We start from the raw sequence: 10,280 nt of genomic DNA, 5'->3' as shown, positions 1-10,280 counted from the left end.
GGAGGAACACAGTCTCCTGATGTTGTGTCATCAATTTCTAAACTCAAATTTATTAACATTTTCCATGATAGTTTTAGATTTGCCTGTTTATTCAAATAATTTGCCTCTTTAACCAAATTATTTTGTTAGGTTTGATTTCATATATTTTGAGGATATATTATTACTCTGTATACAGCTTCAGAAAAAAATATATTCTATTTGTGAATTAATTTTATTTACCCTATCCCTCAGAGATTGTTTTATTTTGCTTTGATTTTACTCAAGTCTATTTTATCTGGTATGCACAGAGCTATTCTAGGTCCTTTGTAATTAATGTTCACAGGTATAAATCCCTCAACTCTTCAACTTTCCATTTTTCTGGCAACATTAATAGTTCAAGTCTTTGAGATACTACAATGATTTCTGAGAAACTGAGGCTGGTTGTGGCAGGGGTTGAGGACAGGCATAATGTTTACAAGAATTGAAGAGGAAGCAGAGTATAGTAAGAGAGGAGATCCCTGGAGCTACAAAGACAGGCTTCAAACCTTGTCTTGATCAGGTACCAACAAATGGCCTGGGGAAATTCACTTAACCTCCTTGTATCTCATTTTTCTTGATCAGTAAATGAGTGAGTAATAGCAGCAGTACAACCTCTTTTGGTTATTATAAGAATTAAATTAATTTATAAAACATGCAGAATGGAGCCAGAAAAATAATAAGCATTATGTGTTTGTTAAATAAAAACAGGGATTAGACATCATAAGGGAGAAACAAGAGGGTTAGGTCTTCGTCTTTCAAAGACAATATAACTAGATTTTATTTCACCCACCTGAGAATATTTTGCTTTCCCAAGTAAATTTAATCTGATCATACTTTTTGTTATTATTTTTATTATATATTTGAATTTAATAGGAACAATTTTATGATGCCTCCTTTTTTCATCTACTGATTCAGAAGTTACCCATTCTATTTTTAAGTATTTTACTGGATATTTACTGGATTCTCTATGAGTTACCACATTTCTACATATCCTTTAAGCAGAGCCTTTTTTCCAGCCTAAGTTACCAAGGATGTTTGTATAGCAGACAGCCTATGAAGATATACTGTCTCTTTTTGGAACAGGTAGCAGGTTTGTTCTCTGTCCACTATAATTAACATGCTGTCTTCCTCTGGAGTGTCAGACTGGCTTCCTGTCCACTATAAAAGGTTCAGGTTCTCTAACCTCGGAGTTCCTTAGCTGTGCACAAGATCCTCTGCCACACAGGCAGCATCTACCTGGTCCCTCCATATCATCTTCAAGGGACTCAGGGCAAAAGTGCACTGATGCAAACATAAAGCTCAAGCTATTGGCTGCACTTTGAGTAAAGAAGTCCTTGGCTTCTCACTCAGGAGTCTCATGTCTTTTTCCAGCATCTGCAAAACAGAATTTGACAGGATTAGGGTAGAACAAGAGAGTAAATCATCTAACTGCAGAGTCAGATAATATCTTCAAATTTGGTATTTTGCTTACCATGGGGTTTCTGCATTCATTTTCTACCTTTTAAAATACTGTTTTAAAATATTACTTTATCTTGATTGCTTGAGAGTTTTCAGCACCTCCATAAACTTTTTTTGCCCAAAGTGAATGTCATGTTCCCTCACTGTATTTCCAGAACTTGTGAGTCAAGAAGCCCCCATAGGAGAAATAAGTGCTTTCAGCAGTGATGAACAGAGATTCTGGTGAGTAGAAAACATTAGAAATTGATCCAGTTTTAGCTCTGAGCAGCTGCCCAACCACTCAAAACTGAAAATAAATGTCTCCTACCTACTCGGGTGGTGGTGTGCTCTCCCCTCCCCACCTGGATAGCTCCCAACACTTTTAGTCTGACCTCAGCTGGTTTAAGGGGAAAGATTTAATAGTAGCACTAAGAGTGCCTTGTCCCCAAAGAACAAAAGTCATCCACATGTATCATAGTATAGTGAAGAGATGTGGAGGAGAGGAACGATTCAAACATATAGCTTTATTTGTAACAGCTTCTCAAGTTAAAATCTTATCCAGTTTCACAGAGTAGTGTATGCCCAGAATCAGCTAATGCAATTTGACCAGTTGTTCACTGTAGGGAAGGGAACCTAATGTAAGCTTGCAGATGAGAATCAACCCCAAAGAGCTAATTCAACATATTATTGCTGTGGCTTCAACAATTAAATATAAAACCACTGTTAATATTTACATGCTTGTAAGCAGCAGAGGGGACCATCCTGATTGAAACAGCCACTAGCAGACTTGTGCTAGAACCTTTGGGATCCCACAGTAACAATACCTCTTTGAGCCATAAATCTCCATCACTGTCACTGATGATTTGACCAACTGGAAAACCTACCAAATGCAGGGAGCTTCCATGAGAAGGCAACACTGTGATGTTGGACTTGCTATCCTCTTTATGTGGCTCAGCTAACAATTTGTCACTGGGCACTTGTGGAAACTGAATGTGTGACACATGGAAATCTGTCATTCTCCATTCTGATTTCCTATTTTGGGCTGGATCAAATGGGCTCAACAACTAACAAGGTAGGGAGAACCTAATTAGCCACATTTGTCAAAGGGAAATTGCTTATTCAAGTGCATAACCAGTCCTGCCCCAACACCATCTTGGCTCTACATGGAAAAGTAGCAACTGTCCTTTGAGAAAAAACTTCATCCTTCACTCTGCAATAGGCTCTTGATTCACAAATGTTCTCCTAAATACCTGTGACATAATCTACATTGATGCTTTAGCTAAATGGAAAGCCAATGTGTGGACTGGGCAACCTCCTATCTCATTGCCAGACATGGAGAATAGAAGCAGGTGTGGTCACTCCCAGCAGTCAGAACTCAAGGCTGTTAGAGCTCTGTTCTTCACTTTAGAAATTTTACAGCTATATTGACTCTTGGATTATTGCAAATAGTCTGGCTCTTTGATTAGTCACTTGGAAAACTAGACTGTCAGATTAAAACTATTCTTCTTTGAGTCCACAAACTATAGAGAAACACATTTCAGCTGCTGTCAGACTATTTGGGTCACTTACATGGACATGGTAGAAAAGATCCATTCTCTAATAAGACCAACTAGAATCAAGCTGCTGGCTGAGTCTGCACTCCCTAGACTGTTGCCATTTCTTCCCAGAACCACTGTACAAAAATGGCAACATAGTCACTATCACACACAGGGTATAAGGTAAAGGACTCTTATGATTTCTGAAGCTGAGGCTGTCACTCCTATTTTTCAAGTTACCATGATGGTATTACAGTCTAATTAGTTAACTCTGGCAATACAACTATGACCCATGAAATTAATTTTTGCTATATTTTCATCTCTCATTTGCATTTTCATCAGATTATTTTTGCATTCACTCAACTTTTGTAATGAAAAAATAATGAGCTGACACTGAAAGTTTTTAATGGACATGACACTCTCCCTACCATCCATGTGAATCTGGTATACTTGAGAACTGTATGGCATCCTCAAAAATGAACTCAAGACTGAGACAGAGTCAAAAGATTTCTGACTCTATCTCCCTAACCTCCTCTTGCACTACAAATTCACCAGACACTTAGGTCAAGAAAAAGATCATAGCCTCTCAGCCACTTCCTGGTCAAAAATAAGGACAAAGGAATAGGGAGTCATTTAGATCTATTTTGAAAATTTGGGATTTCAAACTGAACATTCCAGAGCATGATGCTTCTTTTCTCTCCTGTCAGAAACGCCTGTTCAGAATACTTAATGCTATCTATAGGTAGCAACACAGCCAAAAAAGAGTCTAGGAAATCCTAACTTAATTTTAGTTTAGCCATTTGGATTTTCCATTGGACTGAAATGGTCTTAGATCGTAAGAATAATGACTACTGATTTGAGTACATTACTCACCATGTACCCCATCACTAGTCTATGAAGGCCATAGTAGAGTAAAACATCAATCCAAAAACTTACTAAGAAAGCCATCTGGCTTTCAAGTGTAGGTTGAGATGGTGTAAGAGATGCATCCAGCTGTTTGTGGGCATGGTCAAGGTTTACACTGAAGTGGACCACATCCCACTGCTTGCTAGTAAATATAAAATGCTTCATGAGATGAACTGAGTAAATTTTTTCTCAGTATTAGTTAGATTAATCAGAGTAGTCAATGGCATGGTGTATTCAGGGAAAATGTTCTGCTGTATAGACATGAAGCATGTATACTCTGGAAGACAACTCTTTCTGCATCTCTCACACTCCACACATTCTGTGCATAGAGGTGACTTCTATCTTTGCTCCAGATTATCTTTTCAAGGCTATTTGTAAAGCAAGCAGTATTAGGATATGTAGTGAATCCTTCTGGAGCATTGGGGCAGGCATACTAACTGTAGTCTAATAAGGATAATGTATCCTCCAAAGCAAAGGGCAGGCAGATTTACAGCCCTATTATAAAATAAACAGGGTACATCTAGGTAGGTGGGTTTAGTAGGTCAGTCGTGTCCGACTCTTGCAACTACATGGACTGTAGCCCGCCAGGCTCCTCTGTCTGTGGGATTCTCCAGGCCAGAATACTGGAGTGGGTTGCCATTTCCTCCTCCAGGGGATCTCTCTGACCCAGGGATTGAACTGAGTCTCCTGCATTGCTGGCAGACTCTTTACTGACTGAACCACCAGGGCAGGGTCCATCTTCGTTATGCAACTCAGTATGCATACAAATGTCATCTGATTCTCATCATATTGCCCTATGAGAAATGGGTCTCATGAATCCATGATATATATTCCTGATGCACTGTCAACTACAATTACTATGAGTAATAAAGAATCCTTTATATCTGACCCAGAAATGTCTTCTGCCAGCTCCATGATACTGCAGCAAGGTAATTTGTTAGCTTGCAAATCAGGTAAAAATTTAGAACTTTCAGAGTCTTTGAAAGTAATCCTGAGAGCAACCATTAAAACCTATGCAAACTGGTATAGCTAAAAATCCTACAGAGGATCTAAAATTAAATTTTTCAAAAGATAAAATATTCTAAAAAGAAGTCAGAAAAGTAGGAATAGAAAAATAACTAATACAGTTATGTAAAGTTTAAAAATAAAATTAAAAAAAATAAATAAATCAACAGTACATCAATAAAAAAATTTTTAAACAAAAAAAAAATAAGGAAATAAAATGAAGGGAATAAGCAGAAAATACATGATAAAATGATAGAATTAAATACAATACCTTATATTGCCTTAAATGTTATATAGAAAACACTCTACATTAAAAAAAAAAAAAGAAAAAAAAATGTCAGGATCAATAACAAGCAAGATCCAAAAACATATTGTATATTAGAATGTTTCTTGGCTTTTCATGCTCTGTTCACTTGCATAGCAATATTGAGATCATTTGCCAAATTCTAGTAATTGATCTATTAGGATTTTATCATTACTCTATTGCTTTATCAGTTCAGTTAGTTCACTCAGTTGTGTCCGACTTTTTGCTACCTCATGCACTGCAGCACACCAGGCTTCCCTGTCCATCACCAACTCCCAGAGCTTGTTCAAACTCAGTTAATGCTATTTTTATAATATTGAGTCTTTCCAACAATAACTGGAAACTGCTCCATTTATTTTTATTTTCTTTCATATTTTTAAATGAAACCTAATTTACAAAACCTGTAAATATGCTGTCTACAAGAGACCCACTTTAGACTAGGGACACATACAAACTGAAAGTGAAGAGATAGGAAAAAATATCCCATGAAACTGAAAATCAACAGAAAGTTGGAATAGCAATACTCATATAAAAAATAGACTCTAAAATAAAGACTGCAACAAGAGACAAGGAAGGATACTACATAAAGATCAAGGGATCGATCTAAGAAGAAGATATAATAATTGTAAATATATATGTACCCAACACAGGAGCACCTCAATATATAAATCAACAGTCTTATGGACTCTGAGAGAGAGGGAGAGGGTGGGAAGATTTGGGAGAATGGCATTGAAACATGTAAAATATCATGTATGAAACGAGTTGCCAGTCCAGGTTCGATGCACGATACTGGATGCTTGGGGCTGGTGCACTGGGACGACCCAGAGGGATGGAATGGGGAGGGAGGAGGGAGGAGGGTTCAGGATGGGGAACACATGTATACCTGTGGTGGATTCATTTTGATATTTGGCAAAACTAATACAATTATGTAAAGTTTAAAAATAAAATAAAATTAAAATAAATAAATAAATATTAACTGCCATAATAGGGGAAGTTGACAATAACACAACAATAGTGAGGGACTTTAACAGCTCAGTTAAACCAATGGATAAATCATCTGGATGGAAAATTAATAAGGAAACAAAAGTCTAAAATGACACATTAGACCAGATAAACTCAGTTGATAACTATAGGATATTCCATGAAACAGCAGCAGAATATACTTTCTTCTCAAGTGTTCATTGAATGCACTTGGAACATTCTCCAGGATAGATCACATCTTGGGTTACAAATCAAGCCTCAGTAAATTTTAGAAAACTGAAATCATATCAAGCATCTTTTCCAACCTCAAAGCTATAACATGAGAAATTACAGGGGAAAAAAAGAAGTAAAAAGCACAAACACATGGAGACTAATCAATATGTTACTAAACAGCCAATGAATCATTGAAGAAATCAAAGAGGTATTAAAAAAATACCTGGAGACAATGACAATAAAAACACGTTGACCCAAAACCTATGGGGTGCAGCAAAAGCAGTTCTAAGAGGGAAGTTGATAGCAATACAATCTTACCTAAAGATTCAAGAAAAATTTCAAATAAGTTACCTAACCTTACACCTAAAGCAACTAGAGAAAGAAGAATAAAACCCAAAGTTAGTAGAGGGAAAAAATAATAAAGACAAGAGTGGAAATAAACAGAATCGCAATAGAAAACAATAGAAAAGATCAATAAAACTAAAAGTTCATTCTTAGAGAAGATAAACAAAATCAATAAAACTTTAGCCAGACTCATCAAGAAAAAAAGGGGAGAGCCTAAATCAATAACATCAGAAATGAAAAGGAAGAGGCTACAACTGACACCACAGAAATACAAAGAATTATAAGAGATTTCTACAAGCGCCTATCCACCAACCAAATGAACAGCCTGAAAAAAATGGACAAATTCTTAGAAACATACAACCTTCCAAGACTGAACCAGGAAGTAACAGAAAATATGAAAAGACAAATCACCAGTACTGAGATTGAAACTGTGATTAAAAACTTCCAAAAATAAAAGTTCAGGACCAGATTGCTTCACAGGTGAATTCTATCTTTCATGTTTTTAAATAAAACATAATTTACATTACAAATACCTTCTACTTTTGTTAGGTTTATTATTCAGTTTTTTATAATTTTTGCTAAATATAAACATGACGTTTTTGTGGAAAGATTCAATTTCTAACAATGTTTTTGGTGTATAATGATATTCTACAAGTAATTTTTCCCCAGTTTTCCTCTATAACAATTCTTAATTGCTTAATTACACTGATAATATCTGAATATAATGGCAATATAGCCCTTCTTTTGTAGTCTCATACTTTTATTTTATTCTTCTCTTAATCAGCTGTCTATAAGCCCTCCAATATAAAAGCTGTAACAACCATGATTTTAAATATTCTTCTCTTATCCCTCAATAAATCATGACTGTTATTTCTTTTTGATTATCAAAAAGGAGATGTATTGTCAAATTTGGATCACAAATGTATTCAAAAATTTTTTCTATATATTACCAGAATTTAATTAAAAATCATTTATGGGTATTTACATATATCAAATATTTTTCATCAGCCATTTATAGAATAATATATATTTTCTCTTTTAATTTTTAAGTGAATCACTTTGAAATATTTCAAATATTGAAATTTCTTGTTTCCTTGGGGAATATAACCCACTTTGCTATAATGTATTTTTACATACATTGTTGGATTTTATTTACATTTTTGTCTCTATTCAGAAATCAGGTTGCCTATGTCTTTCTTTGTCACAATTATTTTAAGACAACAGTCTCTTGTAATTATTTTTGAGTACTTTTCTTTCTATTCTCATGAAAATTGATATAAATAACTATTTATTTCCTAAAGGTTTAATGATTCTTAATTTCAAAATTATCTGGGTCTGGTGTTTTGTGGGTATACATCTGAGTAGGGTGGATTGTGGATTACAACCTAACGATTATGTTCTTTAATTGAGAAATATGTATTTATATTTTCAGTTTCTTCAGAATCATATTTTATTAAATTTTGCTGTTTTCTGAAAATTGTTTACTTGGCCTGAATTTTTAAATACTTAAAAATATTTTTGATATATTTGGTCTAAATTTTCAACTACTTAAATTATGAAATTATGTATGATATTTTACTTTGACTATAAAACATCTGCCATAATTATACCTCCTGTCTAATTCCTTCCATATGTATATATGCTTTCTCTATTTTACAAGATCCATTTAGGCAGAAGTCTGTTTCATTAGGTTTTTCAAACACCCAAATTACAGCACGCCACACATGTAATTCTTCTTTTTTTAATATGATAAAATTTTATATGTATATTCTTATTTTCCTTTTTAATATCCTGGTAAGACTTTTTCTTTAGATGTCCAATGTCTACTTTTTAAAATAATTTCATTATTGTTTTAGAATTTTAGAAAATTTTCAGGTTTAATACAGAGGCTACAAAACCCATTTTCCCCTATTGTTAATATGTTACATTATTATGACACATTTTGATTAATTAATTTTAGAAACAATTTTGATAACTAACTTAAGTCCATACTTTCTTTAGACATCATTATTTTTTCCCTAAAATTAATTTTCTGTTTTAGAATCCCAATCACAGTACATTACACTAGCCATCATATCTTAGTCTCCTCTGAACTATGCCAGTTACTCAGATTTTCCTTGGTTTTGATGATGTTGACAGTTTTAAGATATACCCAGGGACAGCAGAGCCTGGTGGGCTACCATCTACGGGGTTGCACAGAGTTGGACACAACTGAAGTGACTTAGCAGCAGCAGCAGCAGACATGTATTTTATAGAATTTTCCTCAATTTCAGATTTCTTTTTTCATTGGTAGATTAGGGTAACATTCTCATCATATCACATCAAGGATATACTGAATGAACATGAATTATTATTGATGATGCTATCTTGATTACCTTGCTGAGATAGTGTTTGTCAAGTTTCTTTTTTTCCCCCTTTTCCATTCTATACTTTTTGGATGAAAGTCACTGTGTGCATTCCATGGTTAAGGGTTGGGAAGTCATGCACTAGTTTCTTAAAAGAGAAATACTTACATAGTTGTTTGCAATTGTTCTGCACAGGAGACTTGTCTATTATCCTCCATTAGTTTCTTTATTCAATCATCTATGTATATCATCTGTTTGGGCACATGAATATTTTCCATATTTGGGTTATAATTTAACAGTACTTACTTTATTTGCTTAAAGCTGCTCCAGCTTTGGCTATTGGAATCTCTTTCAGTTGACTTATGTGTCCTTTTGACGGATACCATTTTGCTTTTTAAACACCTTATTTTCTGGAACTACAAGATGCTATAGGCTCACACTGTGTGTGTGTTCTCCCTGCCCAACCCTAATTTCAGCCACTTCTCTAAGGAGCTCTGGTTCCTTCTACTGGAGAATGGTTGTTGTTGTTTAGTCACTAAGTCATGTCCTTCTCTTTTTGCAACCCCATGGACCATAGCACATCAGGCTCCATTGTCCATGGGATTTCCCAGGCAAGAATACTGGAGAGGGTTACTATTTTCTTCTCCAGGGAATCTACCGACCCAGGGATGGATTCTGTGTTTTCTTAATTGCAGGCATATTCTTTATCCCTAAGCCACCAGGGAAGAAGTCACTGGAAATGGTATTAGAAGCCAAATGCAATGTCTTATTTTTTTATTTCTCTTAGAAAGGATTCTAAACTTATACATTTTCAATTATTTTTCCCAGCTAAATATATTTGAGTCATATTCTAACTTCTGAGAGCCTACTTTATCAACTTTAAATTTTTTATATAGAGTATTTTTATTATCACTAGGTTCTAAATACTCTCAGATAGAAATCAAAAGCTAGAGCCAAACATCCTGCAGTGTGAAGTCAAGTGGGCCTTAGGAAGCATCACTATGAACAAAGCTAGTGGAGGTTATGGAATTCCAGCTGAGCTATTTCAAATCCTAAAAGATGATACTGTTAAAGTGCTGCACTCAATATGCAGGGAAATTTGGAAAACTCAGTAATGGCCACAGGACAGGAAAAAGTCAGTTTTTATTCCAGTCCCAAAGAAAGGCAATTCTAAAGAATGTTCAAATTACC

The 10,280-nt window shown here is 34.9% G+C and overlaps 1 long non-coding RNA gene across 4 annotated transcripts in view; it reads right to left on the bottom strand.

The window, feature by feature from the left end:
• LOC123331512 overlaps positions 1 to 10,280 on the bottom strand; it is a 277,777-nt gene that overhangs the window by 35,470 nt on the left and 232,027 nt on the right. For 2 of the 4 annotated variants that reach the window (XR_006548175.2, XR_006548168.2), the window contains exon 5: positions 1,045 to 1,392. This is a non-coding gene — a long non-coding RNA (uncharacterized LOC123331512). Of the gene's footprint in view, positions 1 to 348; positions 1,393 to 10,280 lie in introns of those variants that run through there. The other 2 variants (XR_006548165.2, XR_006548171.2) reach the window with 1 other exon arrangement.

Source organism: Bubalus bubalis, chromosome 2, assembly GCF_019923935.1.
Source record: "Bubalus bubalis isolate 160015118507 breed Murrah chromosome 2, NDDB_SH_1, whole genome shotgun sequence".
Taxonomy (NCBI): domain Eukaryota; kingdom Metazoa; phylum Chordata; class Mammalia; order Artiodactyla; family Bovidae; genus Bubalus; species Bubalus bubalis.
This window is presented reverse-complemented; position numbering and strand designations above follow the sequence as displayed.